This window comes from Schistocerca gregaria, unplaced genomic scaffold (genome assembly GCF_023897955.1).
Source record: "Schistocerca gregaria isolate iqSchGreg1 unplaced genomic scaffold, iqSchGreg1.2 ptg000927l, whole genome shotgun sequence".
Classification (NCBI taxonomy): Eukaryota; Metazoa; Arthropoda; class Insecta; order Orthoptera; family Acrididae; genus Schistocerca; species Schistocerca gregaria.
The window spans coordinates 32,501-37,500 of record NW_026062284.1 but is presented as its reverse complement, the minus strand read 5'-3'; the positions used below and the strand labels follow the sequence as shown (position 1 = coordinate 37,500).

At 52.9% G+C, this 5,000-nt stretch overlaps 1 non-coding gene across 1 annotated transcript in view; it reads left to right on the top strand.

The window, feature by feature from the left end:
* Positions 1 to 3,913: 3,913 nt before the first annotated feature.
* LOC126325586 (small subunit ribosomal RNA) overlaps positions 3,914 to 5,000 on the top strand; it is a 1,893-nt gene continuing 806 nt past the window's right edge. The window contains exon 1 of the ribosomal RNA XR_007560190.1: positions 3,914 to 5,000. This exon is cut by the window's right edge and continues 806 nt beyond it. This is a non-coding gene — a ribosomal RNA (small subunit ribosomal RNA).

The following is a 5,000-nucleotide window of genomic DNA, read 5'->3' as shown; positions in this document are numbered from 1 at the left end:
GAGCCGCAACCCGGGTGCGTACGCCGCACCAAGTGCTCCACCCGCGACCGTACGTGCCCCGCCGAAATCGCAACTCCGGCGGATGAACGGCGGACTTTTCTCGCAGTCGTAAGTTGCAATCCACCCCTATATCTTGCGTCTCATGAAGAGTTATATCAAGTATGCCAAATTCCCGCTGTCCCTATACATGCAGTAAGTTCGTCATGGGCGCTGGCCGGCAGGCCGCGAGACCTGACGCCCGGCGGCAAAGAGTGCTCCTCTGAGGATATAGATGTTCCGTTCCGCCGCACAATGGTGACGGTGACCGCTGCCTGCGGTGGCAACGCTGGGCACAGTCGATACTCGCCGTGTGGTGGAAGGTAAACATTATGCGGTACATCAGTACTTTCCTAATAGTTCGGTCGTCTCACGGCACTGCTTAGTAAATGATGCAAGGCCACATATAGATGATTTATGCGAATGTCCCTATACGTGCTGTAAGACTGGGCACACAACGTGAATCGCACGTCAGCCAGACACTCGAACATGCACCACTCTCGGCCTGCAACGGAGACACACAATACGTAAACATCTGGAATGCGACAATGTCGAGTGCATCCTCTCTGCGACATTGCACCGTCGACACTATGATAACCAGAGCAGTAGGTCCACCTATAAAAGCACAATACCCCACTCCTCCGACAACTACCATTGCTCAGATAAACCAACACACATCCTACACAGAGGGGCACCAAATATCACCCCCCGCCCTCGTGTTATACCACATGAAAAATTGCAGAAGTGAGAGACACAGACCCGCCAGCCTCTTGCTACAAGCATCGAACCGACGTGACGTATCTGACGGTGACTCAGGCATCCGCGTACTGCCACCACTATCCACCCCCCCCCCCTCTCTCTCTCTTCCCCCTTTCCCACAATACCAAATTTAACCAACTTTATTGCTTAACCTAACTGTGGCTGTACCAGATTATCGCTTAACCTAACTGTGGCTGTACCAGATTATCGCTTAACCTAACTGTGGCTGTACCAGATTATCGCTTAACCTAACTGTGGCTGTACCAGATTATCGCTTAACCTAACTGTGGCTGTACCAGATTATCGCTTAACCTAACTGTGGCTGTACCAGATTATCGCTTAACCTAACTGTGGCTGTACCAGATTATCGCTTAACCTAACTGTGGCTGTACCAGATTATCGCTTAACCTAACTGTGGCTGTACCAGATTATCGCTTAACCTAACTGTGGCTGTACCAGATCATCGCTTAACCTAACTGTGGCTGTACCAGATCATCGCTTAACCTAACTGTGGCTGTACCAGATTATCGCTTAACCTAACTCAATTTGTCCCTTAACCTAACTCAAGTTGTCCCTTAACCTAACTCAAGTTGTCCCTTAACCTAACTCAAGTTGTCCCTTAACCTAACTCAAGTTGTCCCTTAACCTAACTCAAGTTGTCCCTTAACCTAACTCAAGTTGTCCCTTAACCTAACTCAAGTTGTCCCTTAACCTAACTCAAGTTGTCCCTTAACCTAACTCAAGTTGTCCCTTAACCTAACTCAAGTTGTCCCTTAACCTAACTCAAGTTGTCCCTTAACCTAACTCAAGTTGTCCCTTAACCTAACTCAAGTTGTCCCTTAACCTAACTCAAGTTGTCCCTTAACCTAACTCAAGTTGTCCCTTAACCTAACTCAAGTTGTCCCTTAACCTAACTCAAGTTGTCCCTTAACCTAACCCACGTTGTCCCTTAACCTAACCCACGTTGTCCCTTAACCTAACCCACGTTGTCCCTTAACCTAACCCACGTTGTCCCTTAACCTAACCCACGTTGTCCCTTAACCTAACCCACGTTGTCCCTTAACCTAACCCACGTTGTCCCTTAACCTAACCCACGTTGTCCCTTAACCTAACCCACGTTGTCCCTTAACCTAACCCACGTTGTCCCTTAACCTAACCCACGTTGTCCCTTAACCTAACCCACGTTGTCCCTTAACCTAACCCACGTTGTCCCTTAACCTAACCCACGTTGTCCCTTAACCTAACCCACGTTGTCCCTTAACCTAACCCACGTTGTCCCTTAACCTAACCCACGTTGTCCCTTTGCCTAACATAGTTCACTGCTCGGAATCTCTGGTGTCGTTGTTATCCTCATGTAGATGTCTTGCGAGTGTTGCTTACTTTCCACATATTCCCGCTATCCACTGTCAATTGTACTGCAATAGGACTATATCGGCCCCCCCCCCCTCTGTCCCCCTCTTTGTGTCTCTGTCCTCTCAAGCTGGTCGGTCTGGCGTGTGAGTGTTAAATGAGCCTCGCAGCTGTTCAGTTGCATTCAGATGTCGACGCCCTCAGTGTACGTCGTGGTATGGTCTGTGTCCATTGTCCGCTGATGTCGTACGCGTAACCCACACGCTGTACCGATCATCGGTAGTTACGTACAGAGTGAAGTAGTGTGATACGTGTGACTGTACGCTGGCTGTGCCCAACGGTGTCGAATCTCAATTTCCATATGTTGTGCTCGATGCTACTTGTCTCGTCTCCCAATAACAGCTAGGTTGCACTGTGGTACGCCGTAGAGGCGTGTGGGAGGAACGTACGAACGCATTGTATGTCACCCTGGGTCGCTGGGGGTGGTGGTGCGGTGAGTCAGGTCAGGTCAGGTCAGGTCAGGTCAGCGTGAGCCGTCTGATGTAGTGACGCGTGTATTCCGACTTTGTCGTATTGCCTCACACAAAGTGCTACCCTGGTGGACCGCGTTCCATATCTGGGACATGCCGCAGATGCCGGTTGACAGTGGATCGCGGAAGGGACATCGCATACTTGCGCGGGCCACCTTCCACGTGTTCTCTTCTGCACATGTCGCAGTGTGTATGTGGTCTGATGTAGCGTGTCGTGACACATGACATCCTGGCATGCAAGAATTGTTGAATTCGCAAATGTAGGTGGACATCTACGTTTACTGCCCAAGATACGCAAATGAACTGGAAATCCGTTGTTGAGCGGTTGTTCACGCTGGAGGTGAATCTGTGATGGCGACGATCGGTACAGCTATTAACCGGTTGTTTCAGCGGTACCCGCCACATCCACACACGTGACTAGGCCCATGTGGGTATGAAGCGATACGCGGCGGTGGCTTGGTGGGACTGTTCCCGGCCGGTGAAGGGGGGCCGCCCGGCGTGTTGGCCGCGCGCTGCGTGGGCGCACGCGCAACAGCCGGCTGGTGGGGGGCGCCGAGTGGCAGGAGCGCCAGCCGACGGGCCCGGCAGGCGGCGCAGCTACGCTGCGGCGCACCCTGCACGCGGCGCCTGGCGGCCAAAGTTGGTTCAGCCGAGCCCGGTGCGAAGCGCGGTGGACATCTGCAGTGTGCTGGTCTGATTGAGGACTGTGTGCGTTGAGAATGCGCCGCCGCCTGGCACTCGGCGCCGCGACGCCGTCTGCTGCTCGGTCGCCCCAGCGGTTCTCGCAGGTGGTTTGTATCGCAGTTGTGCGGACGTGTTGGCGCGTGCGCTGTGCTGGGAGAGTTCGCTTCTGCACCCAAGTGGGGCTTTGCCCTTGTGTGGCGCTGGCGTTGGAGCTGCCGGTCACCATAGGTGGCGCGTGTTGTCTCCCGCCGGCAATGCCACGACAGCACGCTCCCGGGCCTCTGTCGGCAGCGGCAAGCTCAGTTGGGAGCAAGGGTGTTCGCACTAAAACCGTCTACTCGCCTAACTCCGGGCGATTGCGCCTCTCTCGAACCGACCAAGTACCTAGGACGGCGCTGCGCGCCGCCGGGACCTGAGAGGGTTTCGAGGTGTATCGTGCAGGGGAGCTCGGCCTCCTCCTGTTTGCAGAATAATTGAGCGGACGCTTGCGTGTTCGCGCGGGCCCCCGGGACACACTCCCGGGCGGCCGGCTGCTCAGCTCTAGTTGACGCAGCTCCCTGGTTGATCCTGCCAGTAGTCATATGCTTGTCTCAAAGATTAAGCCATGCATGTCTCAGTACAAGCCGCATTAAGGTGAAACCGCGAATGGCTCATTAAATCAGTTATGGTTCCTTAGATCGTACCCACGTTACTTGGATAACTGTGGTAATTCTAGAGCTAATACATGCAAACAGAGTCCCGACCAGAGATGGAAGGGACGCTTTTATTAGATCAAAACCAATCGGATTGGCTTGTCTGGTCCGTTTGCCTTGGTGACTCTGAATAACTTTGGGCTGATCGCACGGTCCTCGTACCGGCGACGCATCTTTCAAATGTCTGCCTTATCAACTGTCGATGGTAGGTTCTGCGCCTACCATGGTTGTAACGGGTAACGGGGAATCAGGGTTCGATTCCGGAGAGGGAGCCTGAGAAACGGCTACCACATCCAAGGAAGGCAGCAGGCGCGCAAATTACCCACTCCCGGCACGGGGAGGTAGTGACGAAAAATAACGATACGGGACTCATCCGAGGCCCTGTAATCGGAATGAGTACACTTTAAATCCTTTAACGAGTATCTATTGGAGGGCAAGTCTGGTGCCAGCAGCCGCGGTAATTCCAGCTCCAATAGCGTATATTAAAGTTGTTGCGGTTAAAAAGCTCGTAGTTGGATTTGTGTCCCACGCTGTTGGTTCACCGCCCGTCGGTGTTTAACTGGCATGTATCGTGGGACGTCCTGCCGGTGGGGCGAGCCGAAGGGGTGCTTTCGCGTCCCGAGGCGGACCCCGTTTAAATCCTACCAGGGTGCTCTTTGTTGAGTGTCTCGGTGGGCCGGCACCTTTACTTTGAACAAATTAGAGTGCTTAAAGCAGGCAAGCCCGCCTGAATACTGTGTGCATGGAATAATGGAATAGGACCTCGGTTCTATTTTGTTGGTTTTCGGAACCCGAGGTAATGATTAATAGGGACAGGCGGGGGCATTCGTATTGCGACGTTAGAGGTGAAATTCTTGGATCGTCGCAAGACGAACAGAAGCGAAAGCATTTGCCAAGTATGTTTTCATTAATCAAGAACGAAAGTTAGAGGTTCGAAGGCGATCAGATA